Here is a 17791-nt window from a genome sequence, read left to right on the forward strand (position 1 = left end):
TTGTGAAAAATAAGATCTGAATTTAGCTGTAGTTTTCACCAATACAAGGAATTTGCCTTGGTGTTTTGGTGTTTTAGTGGAGAGCGATAAACATAGTATGAAAAAATAAAAAAGCAAGTACTGCAACAATCAACATGGGAGTGGACAAATATGCTGCTTTATGCAAATGCATGTATATTTTTATTATTGTAAATCAATTATCAACACAAATCAATGACAGATATTGTCCAGAAACCCTCACAGGTACTGCATTTAGCATAAAACAATATGCTCCAATCATAACATGGCAAACTGCAGCCCAACAGGCAACAACAGCTGTCAGTGTGTCAGTGTGCTGACTTGACTATGACTTGCCCCCAAACTGCATGTGATTATCATAAAGTGGGCATGTCTGTAAAGGGGAGACTCGTGGGTACCCATAGAACCCATTTACATTCACTGATCTGGAGGTCAGAGGTCAAGGGACCCCTTTGAAAATGGACATGACAGTTTTTCTTCGCCAAAATTTTGTGTAAGTTTGTAGCGTTATTTAACCTCCTTCACTACAAGCTAGTATGACATGGTTGGTACCGATGGATTCATCAGGTTTTATAGTTTACTATGATACTAGTATCTTCACTCTAGCTTTAAAACTGAGCCGCTACAACCTCTGAAAAACAGAATAGATTCCGTTAAGTGTTAAGAGTGTTAAGGGACATTTCTTGGCTGCGTTATCTTCATGCTCGTCGTCCTGCTGCGTGGCTCTAGAAACGGCCGACTGTGTGTAGAAAGAGCAGAAAGTTGGACTCAGCTCACCTGATAAAGACGTATAAGATCTGATCTGAGCTCAGCAGCCTGTAGGAGCTGATATCAGAGACGAGGAGGTCTCTGTGTGATGATGTTAGGACACGGTGCAGTGGACTGTAATTAGGAGCGTGGGTGGAGGTGTGCCCGTTTATCTAATTAGGATCACCTGTCGACAGCTCGCAGACAGGAAGACGTGTCCTACGTTTGGTGCGTTAATGAGTTAAAGAAATTAGTAACATAATGAAATTACAACAAAGACAATCTATATGACAATAAAAGATGCATATAATGTAAAACCTATATATGAAAATATGATCCAGGAGGATGTCAAGCAGCTTCCAGGTGTCGCCAAACAAACAAAGCCTGAGCATCCTCTTCCTCACATCCTCATCCATCCTCATCATCCCATCCTAATCCTACATATTTACAGTTGTAAAGTTTTACTCCTGTGGATTAAACACTTAAAGGTCTTATGAGTCTTTTAACAAACGATGCTTTTCTGTGTATCACATCCTCCTGTGATGAGGCTTCACAGCCACAGCTAGCTCTCCACTCAGCCACACCCACAGCACATGGCTCAGCCGCAGACGGGATTCAGGGTGAACTGAGCTCACAGCCGACTAAATGCTCTAAATCATTTACAGCAAACCAAACGCTGTGTGTTAAAGTCAGAGAGAGAGAGAGAGAGAGAGAGAGAGAGAGAGAGAGAGAGAGAGAGAGAGAGTCGCTGTGACGCTGTGACTTAAAATAAACAGCAGAGAGGTCGATGTGGAGAAAGAAAATACAGCCACGAGAAACACACTGCAGTCAGAGAGGAATAACAGGGTGTGTGTGTGTGTGTGTGTGTGTGTGTGTGTGTGTGTGTGTGTGTGTGTGTGTGTGTGTGTGTGTGTGTGTGTGTGTGTGTCCCAGCGGTCCTCCAGCCCAGCCCCAGCATGAATAATGTATCACAGGGGAGGAAGATGTGTTGGAGGATCCTCTGTTCCTGGTCGTTAATCTTTCCCTCTCTCTCTGTATTGTGTTTCTGATACAGAAGATGGAAAATAATAAATATAAATCTAACTCAACAGCATGAATCCTGCCTGTAACACCGAGACAGATGCAAAGCATCAAAATGTAACTGTGGAAAAGGAACACGCTGCTCAGAATGAACTGTGAATATGAAATGAAATCAGAGCACTGAAGTCTGATTTGAAGGGTTCAAGATCAAACAAAGAAACCTGGAGGTCTAATTTGTTGTCAAAAAGGCTTTTACAAGACGTTAACTCAAGGATGTGGTTTAGCTAAAGTGAAAGGTAGTAATTCCCACTGAGGAAGGGGAGTTGATACGTCCCTCTCACTTTATGAAAAAAAACATATTTTTGCCACCAAAATCCAAAGAGAAGAGAAGAGTTGATTAAAGTATTGATTTGCTCATCCAGATGTGCTCATCCAGATGTGCTCACAGTGATGCGTTTTATGATCAGCATTAAGTGGAGTTTCACCTCTCAGACTATAAACAGATTAACCTAAAAGAGGAACACCTGCAGACACAACTCCCTCCAACTCCTCTGCATGTTTTCAGGTTGAAGACAATCATTTATATTTTAATGTAGAGTTAATATTCTCCTAAATGACGCAAGAACTGAACATCACTCAAAGCTAAGGCGGTAAAGGAAAGAATTACCATCGTCATTAAATTAGGGCTGTCAAAGTTAACGCGATGACGCTAATTCGTTTTAACGTCACTAACGTCTTTAATGCATTAATGCAACTTGTGAATTTTAGGTTGGAGCATATTGTTTTTATGCTAAATGCAGTACCTGTGAGGGTTTCTGGACAATATCTGTCATTGTTTTGTGTTGATAATTGATTTACAATAATAAATATATACATACATTTGCATAAAGCAGAATATTTGTCCTCTCCCATGTTGATAAGAGGATTAAATACGACAAATCTCCCTTTAAGGTACATTTTGAATAAATTAAAAATTAAAAATGTGTGATTAATTTGCTATTAATGACGATTAATAATGGACAATCATGCGATTTATCGCAATTAAATATTTTAATCGACTGACAACCTTATATTAAAAGTATGATAACCAATTTCATCATAATAGGTTCTTTGCTAAATTCATATAAATATATTTAAGTGGAATTTTAGTTAAGAATAGCATAAAAAAACACCACTTATTTATTTTTAATATTAAATGTTATCATTAACTTGCTGGATTTTCCTTCCACCATCCAAGTGTCATGCTTCTGGATACATTATTTTAATAAATCTTTTTTACTCCATTTACTATTTATTCTCTTCTAGTAATTAATTTCTTTATTCTTTATTATTTAAATAATATATATATATATATATTCTTTACACTTTGATCTAAACTTTATATTTAAATGACCCAGTTTATATTACGTATAATATTTTTAATTTAGGAAGTTTAAGAAACTTCATTGACAGTTTTTCTAACTACATACTTTCCTAAAAGGCTTTTACGTGAATTGATTAATTAATGAATAGTAATTTACACTATGAATGTGTAGTTGACACACAGAGGTTACACATACTTTATGTCCACACCTTTAAATCATTACATCCATTCCTCTGCAGCGGTTTTTATGCACATTACATTACATGATATTACATTACCACACTTCCCACTATAGGACCAGACCGAACCATTAGCGTGTGGAGGCCACGTTTTCTTCCCCCAGTAATTATGGGTAATATTACAGCGCAGTATTTCCTTACAGACTGATGACGTTATCGGAAACACACAAAGTGAGAATCAGAGCTGGAAACGTTCTGCAGAACGATTTCAATCATCTGATACGTTCAGCGATGAGAAAACGCTCCACGTCGTTCTATCAGAGCTGATAACGGTTTCACTCGGAGACTTTCTACACAAACTGAGCTGAGCTGAGAGAACGGATCACTGCAGACAGAGAGAGAGGTCAGACTAAAGGACGTTCTCCCATGAAGAACACTGATTACTTAAATGTCTGGTAAATGTGTCTGTAGTCCAGTAACTACATGGGATTACATTACAGCTGGGTGACAGTAACAGACGACTTAAACCGGATATACACTGTACCACTTTAGAAATATTGTTGTGTAATTCCTACTTCTTCTGTACGAGTAGATCATTCGATGAAAACTAGAGAAAAACTACAAAAATAAAACTTTGAAAAGAAAAGCTATTACAAAATATAAAATGTATTACAGTTTTCATCACCGAATAAAAATTAAAACATAATGCGAAAGAGCTGCAGAAATAAATAATGTTTACGTGATGTATTTGTCTTTAATGTCAGCTAACGTTACAGCTAAAGTAACAGATGTGTGGACTAAAATCATCTACAATCCGACTGAAAACTAGACAAGACGCAGCATCAAAACATCTGGAACAAACTTTGAAGGCTACTGATGTAACGTCAACGTTACTCCAACTGATTTGTGAAAGCTGTCAAACATGTTAATCTTCTTCTAGATGTTCACTAAAGGAACTTTATTGCATAATATAACTGACATTTTAGCTGCTCATTTCAATCTGAATGCAGAAACTAAATACTGTAACAGTTCAAACGTATACAGAATAAACAACAAACGCATCAAATACTGGTTGAACTAGTGAAAGACTAGTCATCTTTAATTATCTCAGCAACACAGACGCAGCCGGTACAGAGACACCAAGGTCCCACCTCAACTGTTAGATGTTCATATTTCAGAGCATCTTTGAACGCACCAACAAGAAGAGCTTCCAAAACAGTTCCTGCTCAAAATCACTCAATGCAACTCACACAATATGTTAGTGTTATATGTCAAATAAACTGGGAAAAAAAAGTTGGTAAACTTGTGTTTGGTGGATTATTTCTCTGTTGTAACAATGCTAATGGTCATTGTATTTTACATCGTTGGAAAGCCTGTTTATTTACCTTCACAATGATGTCCAACTTGTAAGGATCATGCATTTGTGGGACGAGCAGCACAGCTGATTATGTGGGGAGCGCCCAAGAATAAATGTGCCAAAATGCTCTGCCAATGGTAAACAGTGTATTCTCATAAGGCTACCAGGAAGCCTGCAATGACTGCCCTTCGCCGTCAGGCCCGTTGGCGCTGGTGTCGACAACACAGACAATGGAATCATTGTGAAGGTAAATAAACAGGCTTTCCAATGATGTAAAACACAATGCCAATTAGCATTGTAACAACAGAGAAATAATCCACCAAACACAAGTTTCCAAACTTCTTTTCCCCAGTTTACCAACAGTATACCATCATTTCCCTTTAACACAATCGTCTCCACTGGTATCTAAAGAGGAAATACAGATGTAAAGGGGAGATATTCCAGGATATAAAAGCTTCATCACACAAAAAGCAACAAAACGGCATCTTAAAACTAACAAAGAAATAAAGATTAACTCATAACCATTAACCAAAGTTCATATCATTCCAGCATTAGTGAATATCCCTGCTGCCTAACAACGTTTCCCAACCATCACACATTCAGTCTCTGTTTGCATCACAACAACACAAATTCGCTTTTAAAGATCCACTTCACATTATTTTTAAATTAACTTGACAAAGAGGATGATTAGTTTCCCCCATAATCTACTGTACTGTACTGGGGGCTGCTGATGTTTTATGTTTCCCGCTCGGGGACAATAAAGTTAAAGTTGAAGTAAAGACTTTAAATTAGATTTAATTGTCTTAGCAGCTAAATTTAGTCAATAATTCAGTGCCTGATATGATATTAGTTGATTTTATGTAGTAAAATTTGATTTTATTGTCTTGTAATTAAATGAACTTTTATTAAAACGTGGCGGCCCGGCAGAAATTTAAAACAAATCTTTATTACCGGAGACGTGGCTGACGTAGCGGCACGGCAGGTTACAAACAGATTAAAGAGGTTTTACAGGATATCAAATAAAGCAGAGAAATGTGGAGGAGGAAGAGGTCGAAGTGAGATGTTCAACTGCAGATCAGCAAAGATTACATTTCCAATACTTTGTTTTTTCTTCTGGAGGATCAGATAATATTTCTGGTGTTCTGCCAACGTGCTGGATATATATATATATATATTATTAGCCTCGTTCCTCAGAGGATCATGAAATTATTTCTTTAAGTCAGTGATTGAATGATAGAAATGATGGGAATCAGCTCCTATGGAGAATATACTGTTATTATTGTTTAATTTCCTGATGACAATTGATAGATGATAGATCTTCTTCTTCATTCTAAACATATTTGAGTAAATTTTTTAAAATCCTCCTGACATGAGAGAGACTGATTAACACCTCCTCGACCTCTTAAAGGTCCCATATCATGCTCATTTTCAGGTTCATACTTGTGTTTTGTGTTTCTACTAGAACATGTTTACATGCTGTAATGTTCAAAAAACACTTTATTTTCCTCGTACTGTCTGTCTAAATAAACCTGTATTTACCCTCTGTCTGAAACGCTCCGTTTTAGTGCATTTCAAAGGAATTGCAACAGAATTGCGTTGCTAGGCAACAGCTTGGGTCCATGTTTACTTCCTGTCAGCTGATGTTATTTACATACACTGCAACAGGAAATAAACTGGAACACATTTAGAATGTTTACGTTTAAAACCGTGTAATGGTCTAAATATTGTATATTTGTGACATCACAAATGGGCAGAAATCCTAACGGCTTGTTTCAAACGCGCAAATTCTGAATACGGGCTGTGTGTGTTTCTCTGTATATTGAGTGTTTTGATAGTTTAACAGTATTTATATAGCACTTAAATCTGCTTTATAACATAAAAGACCTGAAATTCTCACTTTTTTAAATATGGGACCTTTAAACTCAACAGGTATTCCTTCTTCAGCCACATAGCAGAGCTTTGTTATCAAACTCAGAGTGTCACATGGATCACAAGAGTCTTAAAGAAAGGACAGGAAGTCTCGCAGGAGAGAAAACAGATGATCTGACAAACTCAAATGTAATGTGTAGTTAAGACAAACTCCTCAGTCCGGAGTATCGCCAAACCACCGGTCTGGAGTCAGCATCTAGATCTGCTGCTCGGAGCTGGCTCGCTGGGCTGCTGCAGTTTGTCAGATAACTGGTCGATTTCTCTCTCTGTGTGTGTGTGTGTGTGTGTGTGTGTGTGTGTGTGTGTGTGTGTGTGTGTGTGTGTGTGTGTGTGTGTGTGTGTGTGTGAATGCTCAATAATTTATTTGTCACAGATAACGGCCTCGCTGCCTCTCGGTCACAGAAACCGGCTGAACCGACTTGGATGCAAACGTTTTGCTGCACGTCAAAATGACGGTTTTAACTTGATTACAGATTTAACAAAACTGCTGAATAAACCACATCTATTTAGAGACATCTCCATCCTAAAAATCTCCCAATATCATATACAATCATGAAACTGCATTTGGGTTTGGATTAGGATGGATTACACATCACTCAGCTGGAGTTTGAAGTTGTATTCCTTTGCTGAGGAGCTGAGGAGGAAACATCTGAGCATCAAAGACTCAGCCAGACTTTATATTTCTGACAGAGGATTCAGGGATATTCCTGTGACTTCAGTCTTTTCAAGTAGAAAGGTTTCCTTTATGTCCTAGAATGTATTTCAATAACCCAAATTAAAAGAGAGTTTATTCCAGTCAAAGAAACATAGTGGAAACCCGACGTGCCTCTTTGCTGTGTTCTTTAAATCGTTGTATTTTATATTGAAATTGAATTCAATCATTTTATTAATACAAAATTTAATTTAATTTATCTCCCCCTTAGTTCATTTCTGTGTTGACTAAACTGCCTGTCTGATGCTGTGTTCTCTGTTTTGTACTGAGCGACAGCCAGAAACAGAAAGCCAGGACTGAGTGTTCACTGCCACACCCCGACGTCGGAGCAGATGTTATCCATACCCAGATAGGAGAGGAGGAGGACGGAGGACGGAGGATGGAGGAGGAGAAATGGCAAGCTGAAGTGTAGAAAAAGAAGAGGAGAGGAAACAGGAAGGGAAGAGGGAAGAGAGAGGAAAAGAGGGGAGAGGAGGTTAGGATACAAGAGGAAAGGAGACAGTCAAGTGGAGGAGAGAGATTATGAACGTAGAAGAAAAGATGATCAAATGAAGGAGAGGAGGATGATGCATTTCTTTCCTGTCTGCCACAGTAATGGTAGGAGAAGTTCTTTCAAAACACTGCATGTGGAAACAAAACCAGCTCCCAGAGTATCTGCACCAACACAACCAGGACATCTACACTCACAACTAGAATGAGAACACAGCGAGTGGACCAGGTCGGCCTAAAACACAACGTGCTAAGCCAATGACAACATGGGCCGAGCTAAGCTAACAACAAGACTGGATCATATAAAGACCAAACCACATAAAGACTGTGTGAGGAGCATAACGTTTGAACCACCGGCGTTCTGAAGGTCGACGATGCTGCGACGCCAACAGTCATGTGTTCCCGTACCAAAACAAACATGGACGACAACCAGCAGCTTGCTCTGTTTCTATGCCGCCACGTTTGTGCTGAAAAGACCAAAACTAGAGGAGAGAAAGCACAGAGTTGGTTGAGATCCCGGATGGAGACTGAAGAGGCGTGTAGGCCTGTAGAGCCGACAGAGGGAACCGTCATGAGATGAAGGTAAATTGAAGTAAAGCTGTTTATTTACCGGTACGTCTCCGTCTGGCGTCAAACACAAAACGACCCAGATTGGAACAAACCCGGTCTAACTTGGTCCCGTCACGTCCAAATCACATTCTTCATCAGCAGTAACAGTTAATAATAAGATAACAACAAGCTGGACTAACAAATAGACGGGGTGGCATCTAGTCTCATATGTAACCTCAGCAAATGTTGGAAGTACTGGATTAAAATGTTTCATTTGCACCAGTTTCAGCCGACGGTAGACATCTATGAGATATAGATATTAACTGCTGCTGGATAACAAGTAGAAATAACAACATTTAGATTCACACACGGAGCGTGTGCAGCGTATCTGCTAAACTACCAACAATTCACACAAGTCATCTAAAGAACATGCATCATTTTCAGCAGCAGAGAAGATCATATTCATTCATTCATTCTGCATTAAAGTGACCACGATATCTATTGAGGTCTTTGATCAGTCAGCTGGCTACACCATAAAAGCTTAATGTGGATTCAGCCATGTAGAATTGATCAAGTCAAGTCAATCAGTTCACGTTAATTAGTTTGATCAGCGCTGTCTGAAACCACGTTGACATCAGAGAGTTATAGTCAATATTACATATTATTTAAGCCAGCGGTAAAATGTGGTATTTAAACTAACTGTGTCACCGGCTGCACATTTTAATAGAAAATGTGAGACCCACCGACACCATCCCCCACATTCAAGTGCAAATAATTACCCGACGTGTGTGTGTGTGTGTGTGTGTGTGTGTGTGTGTGTGTGTGTGTGTGTGTGTGTGCGCGTGCGCGTGCGCGTGCGCGTGTGTGTGTGTGTGTGTTTGGTGTAACTGAGGTCTATTCTCCAGAGACGAGCTGGATAACCCTGAACCCTGAACCTCATCATGTGCTACCCACTCTAACCTCTCTCTCACACATTGTGGTGATTTGTTCAATTGTAAACCTGGGGGGGGATGGTGGGTGATCACACACACACACACACACACACGCACACGCACGCACACAGCTGACTGAGTTCCCAGCTCTATTATGTGATGGAGACGGATGGAGGGTCTCTGGTCTCTTGTTGAATCTCTCTGAGCGTTCATAGAAAGCTTCATTAACATGTCACACTGGCGTTGAATGATATGAGTATATAACATTATGTATTACATATTCCTATTAGATATGTGTCTCTATTTGCAGCTCATACCATATTCAAACTATTTGAAACAAAATAAATGTTCAATTGAGTGTTTAATACATTTTAATTTTTTTAGAAACGAGTACTTTCTTGTTATGGAGCATCATGTCACCAGGTCTCGGTTACAGCTAACTCAACGACTTGACGGTTGATTTTGAGCTGACTGGATTCTCCCAGCTGGTGATTCAACTCAAAACTGTATAATCATGTGTAATAATACTACCCTTAAATAATAAACAGCAGAATTATGAAAAGTATGTAATTCGATGTAGGGCTGTCCAAAGAAATGCTGAGTGGACGAACACTCATACGATTCAGTCGACTAATCGATTCGTTGATTTAATCCACAGATGTGTAAAACTTTATAAAAGTTTTTATCACACAAAGCACCTCTTTAAATCTGTTTAGCAGAGATGTGCTCAGAAGTTTATGGAAATACGTCATTCAGCATGAAATCAACTAAATAAATCTTAGTCGACTAATCCAGGGCAGTCCTAATAGGATGTTTTTTCAAACAGCATTTTCAAAGTGTAAAACTTTTTATTCAGATTGAATATCTCCTACAATTAATTCAGGGAATAAATATTATTTATATTTTATTTATTTATTTATTTATTAATTATTATAGATTATTTTTGAAGGGGACTTGCATTTTATACAGTTTTTGAGACCATATTCCAGCCATGAAATGAGCCCTTTATTAGATTGAATAAGCACAATAAGAGTACCTGTATGTGATCATCACAAAGACCCAGCAGCACTTCTACTTTGCTGTCTTCACTTTCCTTTTTAAAATGTGTTTGCTGATGTCAGACTTCACATTTCCCTCCTAGAAGTAGTACTAGTTGCAGTATTAATACTTATACTATAGCAGCAGTAGTATTGTAGTAATGACAGAGGAAGAGGAGGAAGTTTGCTCAATTAAATTTGATTAAAAGCATGTATATTGATTATTGCTGCCAGAGCAATTAGATAATACCGAGTCATTTATAATCAAGGAATCAATGCAACAAATGAATGAATATACTCCTACTTTCACCACTTCACTGCGCTGTGTTAAATCAGTAAACTATCTCTCAGTGAGATTTAAAGTTTGTTTAACAGTGAAATGAAAGTGTGTCTACCAGATGTTGAAACCGGCGGGTGTGATGCCCTCCTGCTGTATCATCCTGATGCTACAGCACATCATTAGCTTCTCTCTCCTCACTCGACATGCAGGGCGTCGGCTCTGCAGGGAGACGCCGAGGCTACAGACCGGACCAGCATGCACTTCACCATGTCAGCTGTTCAAAGTGAAATCATGTCTGGTTTCTGACACACGCTCTTTACCTCTGTCACAGCAGGTGGAATAAAAGCTTCCATCCCTACATCGTCATCATTAGAACAAACAAAGAGGAATCAACAGAAATCACCCAAAAACAAGAGAACAAGTAAGAGACTTTGCTCAAGAAGATATACTGGTTCATATCAAGCGAATGTTTAGTCAGTCTAACCTAGAAGCCACATACTGGATACGACAAATCTGAGAGAAACAACACAGACTAGAGTCTTGCAGAAAAATGATGGAGCATGTTTGTGTTCAACACTTCCAGATGTGTTTACAGAGGGCTTTAAAAATGAACTTGACCTTCAGTAAACACAAGCAGCTCCTGGCTAATTACCCATGATCCTCAGGGAGTCTCTCCGTCTGTACTGGGAGATCCAGCACCAGTCTCACTCATTAACCATCTCTAAAATATCAAACTGCAGGCAGGAGACCGGGGGAATAAATGTTGCTGGAGGATACAGATTAAGATCAGGGGCAAACGTCTGGAGGGTGGCTCAAGGTAAGTCAGCAAGAAAGCTGCGTTCTTTACAAACACAAAGAGCTGAAAATGCATAAAAATAATACACAGGGCGCCTGGGTTAGCTCAGTTGGTAGAGCGGGCGTCCATGTATCAAGGCTTGGTCCTGACCGCGGCGGCCCGGGTTCGAATCCGGCCTGTGGCCCTTTCCGCATCCACTCTCTCTCTCTCTCCCCTTTCAAGACTCTATCCACTGTCCTCAATAAAAAAATGGAAAAATGCCCCCAAAAAAATAACTTTAAAAATAAATAAATAATACACAAAGCTAAGGATGAAGAAATGCTTCTTCCAGGTGTCTGCAGCAGTAGAAGTAACGTCTTTGCTTGAGGTCTGAGGGTTTATAAACCTGCTTCTGTGATGCACCAGAGCATCGAGTGAATCTCCTGCATTAATGCCATCATCATCCTGTCCTCAAAGCAGTGTCAACAAACAGCAGCAGACGTCTCACTCCTCTGTGTTTGTCCTGTTTCATTGGCTGCAGTAACACCTGGTCAGACTGCATCCAGATCAGTATTTACATCAACATGGAGGAGGTCGTCTCATCGGAGCAGACACAATCTGTCTGACACACAGCAGCAGACTTCCTTCAAGGATGTCTCTGGTGCCACAATGATACCAATACCAAATACAAATGACCTACAAACACCTGACATTCATTTACACAAAGCCACATACTGTACGTACATACACGTAATAAATGAGAGTGAATCCATCCTGGTTTTCCTGCACTAGATTCAAACCTAGGTAGAAACTCCAGTCAACAAGGTGGAGGTTAAGTTATTGACTACACAACAAAAACACACCAGAAACAGGAAAAGTAGAAGAACTAGAATGACTGCTTTGTGGTTGTATGCCTCCGCCAACCAGTCAAGTATCAGTTTACATTCATGTCTGTCCAAAACGTCATCACGTCATCATGTTATCCTGTTAGACTGTTAGACACTCATAATTAGCATATGAATTCTTGAGTTACGGACAAACATTTATTTTGTGAGGTTACAGTGACCTTTGACCACTAAACAATCATCAGTTCATCCTCAAGTCCAAGTGGATGTTTGTTCCAAATGTAATACAATCCTTCAGGCGTTCCTGAGATATCGCTTTCACGAAAGTGGGACGGATGTGATGTCACAGTGACCTTTGACCACCAAAATCGAATCACTTCATTCTGGAGTCCAGGTGGACATTTGTGCCAAACTTTAAGAAATTCCCTCCAGGTGTTCCTGGGACCGTGACTCCACCAGACAGACTTCCAGTGGCATGAGAAACTCGTGACGACCTTCATCTGGATGGAGCTGCAGGGTCTACTGGACTCCGCCTGTGCCTGTCCCCAACTGCAGATTTGTGATCAGGGTTTACTCCCCTAGCCATCGTACCTCCCAAGGTTTACCCACGTGGCAATGGGGCAGTGGTTGGTGGAACACCTCTAGGGACCACTGCAGCTCCGAGATCTCCTACTAATTCAGCCAGGGGTCGCAAAACCCTAGTTACCGTGGGCCGCCACGAGGAGGCATAGTAGGAGTCTTGGTGAGGGAGAGGCTATGTACTGACCACAGAAAGACTTACACATTGCTTTCTGGACCCCAGAAACAGGGTTGGCCAGCGGCAGAAACTTAAAGGAGGTTGATTGCAGGCATCCCTACATGCAATGGCTCGCTTAGTAGACTGCACTAGACGCATCACAACACCCTGCTGACAGTACAGTCAACCAACCCACAGGGACGGCTGTACGTACAGAAGGACAACCCGAAAAACCTAATACCTCTCTCTGGGCGCGGCTGTCACCGGCACGGAGGCAGAAAAAGAAGAAGCCTCACAATTTCAGCTAATTTGTAGTAAAACAGTTCAGCCAGCCGGCTATCATCAACTAACCTGCAACTAAAGCTGAAAAACAGACCTGAAGTGATGCTGAAACACACAAAGACTTTACAAACTACACATTTTTCAGCACATATATTGAACATAATGAACGACAAAATGCAGATATCAATAAAGTAGCACCACTAGTCCATTATAAAATAATATCTCACAGCACAGTTTGCTCATCAGTTTTGGTCGGTTTTGTTTTTCTAATTATTTCTCGTGCTCACACAACGATCCCGATTTCACTTAGTGTGAACGACGAGCAGAGATCAAATCATTCAACACCAAACACACGATGCATGATTTAAAACTGTACCGTGTTGGAACAGACTCAGTCCAAACAAATCATCCAAATCAGATTTATAATCGGCTCAGAACTTGTAACGTGGATGACTTCATGTGAAACGCTTACAAAAAGTTGTTTATTAAAATGAGAAGTTGTTTACAGTCCAGTATAGTAGTAGATACCTTATTTACTGTAACTCCCAATATGGACAGAAAACTCCAGTATCACATTTCATCTTTCTGATGAAAGAAACCCTCTGTGATGAAGCTGAGTCCGGTGGATCAGAGAGGTTAGGTGTGATCTTAACTGTCCATCTCTCAGCATCATCGTATCACTAAACTAAACCAGCATAGACTCTAGTCAGGTTTCCAGCTTCCTTCCGTCTTTGTCTCAGTGTGGATTTGATCCCATGAAGCATCTGTAACAGGAGACGGCTACACCCACTTTAACCTTCTCTGCCTTTCCTCTGACATCTCCGCTGCCGTGCTGCTGTGATGCTGTGCAGCCACTCAGCCCAGTTTAACAGCCCCGGAGGTAGTTACATCATATCCTGTGGACTGGAAGCTGCAGACAGCGAGCTGGGCTGCTCTGACCACTCATACTGGACCGTAACGTCTTCCTGCTCATACTGGACCGTAACGTCTTCCTGCTCTTTGTTATCAACATGGAAATCATGTCGTCAACATATTTCCCTCTAAAACCACTGTCATCTCCTTAATTATGTCCTTCTTTCCTTCCCTACATCCTTCCTGCCCTCCATATGTCTTTCTTTCCTTCCCTACATCCTTCTTGCCCTCCCTATGTCCTTCTTTCCTTCCCTACATCCTTCCTGCCCTCCCTATGTCTTTCTTTCCTTTCCTAGATCCTTCTTGCCCTCCCTATGTCCTTCTTTCCTTCCCTACATCCTTCCTGCCCTCCATATGTCTTTCTTTCCTTCCTTACATCCTTCTTGCCCTCCCTATGTCCTTCTTTCCTTCCCTACATCCTTCCTGCCCTCCCTATGTCTTTCTTTCCTTTCCTAGATCCTTCTTGCCCTCCCTATGTCCTTCTTTCTTTTACTACATTCTTCTTTCCTTCCCTACAGCCTTGTTGCTCTCCCTACATCCTTCTTTCCGCTTTCCTATGTTTATCTTTCCCTCCTTAGATCCTTCTTGCCCTCCCTATGTCCATCTTCCCTTCCCTATATCCTTCTTCCCTTCCCTATATCCTTCTTTCCTTCCCCACATCCTTCTTTGCCTCCCTACATCCTTCCCCACATCTTTCTTTCCTTTACTACATCCTTCGTCCCTTCCCTATATCCTTGTTTCCTTCCCCACATCCTTCTTTGCCTCCCTACATACTTCTTTCTGGAAGCAGTTTTTTGCCAGTTGGTCAAAAACTGTGTGAAACAATTTGTGCGACATCCTTTTAGGAAGCTTCTGTCTGAGGAGACACCGGAGATACCTGACAGGAAGTGTCTTTGATTCAGGTTCATTTAATGCCACATCACAGAGACGTCTGTTAGGTCGACTTTGATCAGCAGCAACAGACAGAGACTTAAAGTACAACAGATAAACGTATTCAGAAGAGAGAACGGAGGTGAACGGTGCGGTACGGTAAACCTCAGGAGATGAGAGCAGATGTGTGATGTCACTGAGCGATGGTCACATATTTAATGAGTGAGGAAACTGTTCATGCCGTCATCCAGTGACGGCATGAACAGGTAACTAAATGCATTAAAGATGCATAAGAATCTTAGCTCAGAAAGATCTTATCGATGACATCATGATGTCACTTTACTGTAATTAATCAGAGCAGCATGTCAGCGAGTTTTTAAAAACACAAGGTCTACCTCTCAACATGAACCACCTGAGGAAAACAGACATTTCAGGTTCGCTCACATTCAGTTTTACTTCCAAATAATGTGGATAAAGTGCTGGTTTGTTTCCAACCTGTCTGGTTGTCTGACTGCTCGTGTTTCTTGCCCCAAAAAGACTTCTTCTACAAACCTTTCTGACGTTTCCATTGATCCTTCGTGAAGCCTCACACTGTCACTAACTTCACTCATTGCATAAATATCTAGCTAACTTTTGGAAAAAGTGATTTCAGAGAGAAGCAGACAGAACGGTCTATAGATATACAGTATCAGGATGTCAAACTGATTCAGCAGCAAGAACAGGTTCAAAAGGTAAAGACAGAAGCTAAAGATACAGATCACAGTGTCAAAGTGAACCGCCATCAGCTGGCGATCGAGACGGAAGACAATGAAATGAAGGAACAACACTGTTCCTGTAAAGCCGGGTAGGACTTTATTCACTGTTACAATCATTAGGAAGCAAAGGCAGCATGTGAATACATTCAGTATGCCTTCAGTAGCTAGAGTAGCATAGTACTAACCATAGATAATGATGTGTTAATGTTATCTCCCTCCAACCTCTCCGGGTAACGAGTATCGCTATTACACAACGTTTAAACACGACGAGCTCCAAATCCACTAAACCAGTCGGAAAATGAAGAAAATGTGAATCTACGCTTTAACTGGCCAGTCTGCCTTCAAGGGGCGGGACTTAGCGAAAGGTCAGGCGGGGAGGCGGCTGCATCAGACAATGTTTGGAACTTCCTGAAAGCGACGATGCGACAGTCACCGCCTCTTTACGCTGCGATCAACCTTTTCTCAAAGCAGGAATTATTGCAAGTCATAGCTTGCTGATAACATTAAAAAAGGTCACTGAATCATCATTAAAGAAAGGTGTGTCACCTGGGCTTTTCCTACTATGACAAGTAAAGACGTCTGCCGTGGAAAAGGTGTATTGTTCAGGTGAGTGGAGGTAACAAAGTAGACATGTCTGAACTTCTCTCTCTCTCTCTCTCTCTCTCTTCGTTCACACAATTACTTCTGTCACTTTTTGTCTGTACAGTGCAACACCATGTATGTCTTCGATGACAACAGACTGTTCACCTCACCTTCCAGTGTGGCCAGTTGAACATGTAAACACTTTAGACGTGATCAAACGACACATCATCATGCTTTAAGAATATAAAAAGTTCAAACTGCACTCATCCCTGTTTCCTCAAAATCTAAACTTTGAGTAAAAACAAAGATCAGGTGAGAAAAGCTCGCTGGTAAACACCGTGTTAGAAAGTAGGATTCACCTCACATGCATGAGGGTTTGAACCACCCAGTGAAAGACACTTGAGCACCAGTAACATGGGAACCAGTAAGACAGGCCAGTATGAAGCAGGGCAGCAGACTGGGAGCAGAGAGGAGAGAGGTGTTGGCCTCTTTCTGTATGCAGCAGGCACAGCGAGCTCTTCTGCAGAGCAGGCCTCCATAACAAAAGCTCAGAGAGGCAGAGACACTGGGAGTCTGCTGTCTCTCTCTCTCTCTCTCTTCATCCTCTTCTCTCTTTCCTTGCCCATCATGGTGGTGGCGTTAGCATCAGACAGCTCATTAAATCTGCATTCCACGAAGGATTAGGCTTAACACACACACACACACACACACACACACACACACACACACAAACACTCATGAACACACACTCTTTCATAGACACAGAACAGGAGGGAGGAGACACAGAGCAGCTTCAGCACTACGTACCACATCTCTTCTTCTTCTTCTTCTTCTTCTTCTTCTTCTTCTTTAGTCCATATCGCTGCCTTCTTCTCTTCCTGAGTGTCGGATGTTGGAGGATGCAGAGAGAGAGAGGGGGAGAGTGATGGAGTGAGGACGGGAGGGATGGAGGGAGGGAGGTGCCTCTGATGTTGTGGCAATCCCACTGCAGAGAGAGAGAGAGAGAGAGAGAGAGAGAGAGATGATGCTAACAGAGAGGAAGCTAAAGCTAAAGTAGCCACCAGCTCAGAGTGGGACGGTGGGATGGGCGGATGGGAGGGATGGGACGGATGATGATGCGGCACCTTTCAGTATGGAAACAGAGAGGGAGAGAGAGAGAGAGAGAGAGGTAGAGAGAGAGAGAGAGAGAGAGAGGGGTGCCCTGTTACCTTGGAAACTGAGATGATGTGATGGGGAAGGTGGAGCTGAGCTCTGATTGGCTGACAGGGTGTGGTGCTCCCCTTCCTGAGAGAGGAGGAGGAGGAGGAGGAGGAGGGGGATGACAGAGCAAAGACTGGGATGGGAGAAGCAGCTGCTCGCTCTTTTTCTGCGCCGGAGGAGAAAACGCTGCACAGCGATGACAGGAAGCCATCGACGCCTCCG

The 17791-nt window shown here is 41.4% G+C and overlaps 1 protein-coding gene and 1 long non-coding RNA gene across 3 annotated transcripts in view; both read right to left on the reverse strand.

Annotated features, from left to right (window-relative positions):
• akap6 (A kinase (PRKA) anchor protein 6) overlaps positions 1 to 17208 on the reverse strand; it is a 420277-nt gene extending 403069 nt beyond the window's left edge. For both annotated transcript variants that reach the window (XR_012597348.1, XM_074661221.1), the window contains exon 1: positions 17177 to 17208. The gene's annotated coding sequence lies outside the window, so the exon portion shown is untranslated. The remainder of the gene's footprint in view (positions 1 to 17176) is intronic.
• A 94-nt stretch (positions 17209 to 17302) lies between these two features.
• LOC141783768 (uncharacterized) overlaps positions 17303 to 17791 on the reverse strand; it is a 1165-nt gene continuing 676 nt past the window's right edge. The window contains exons 1-2 of the long non-coding RNA XR_012597352.1: positions 17578 to 17791; positions 17303 to 17354 (exon numbers count right to left, since the gene is read on the reverse strand). The exon at positions 17578 to 17791 is cut by the window's right edge and continues 676 nt beyond it. This is a non-coding gene — a long non-coding RNA (uncharacterized LOC141783768). The remainder of the gene's footprint in view (positions 17355 to 17577) is intronic.

Source organism: Sebastes fasciatus, chromosome 15 (assembly GCF_043250625.1).
Source record: "Sebastes fasciatus isolate fSebFas1 chromosome 15, fSebFas1.pri, whole genome shotgun sequence".
Classification (NCBI taxonomy): domain Eukaryota; kingdom Metazoa; phylum Chordata; class Actinopteri; order Perciformes; family Sebastidae; genus Sebastes; species Sebastes fasciatus.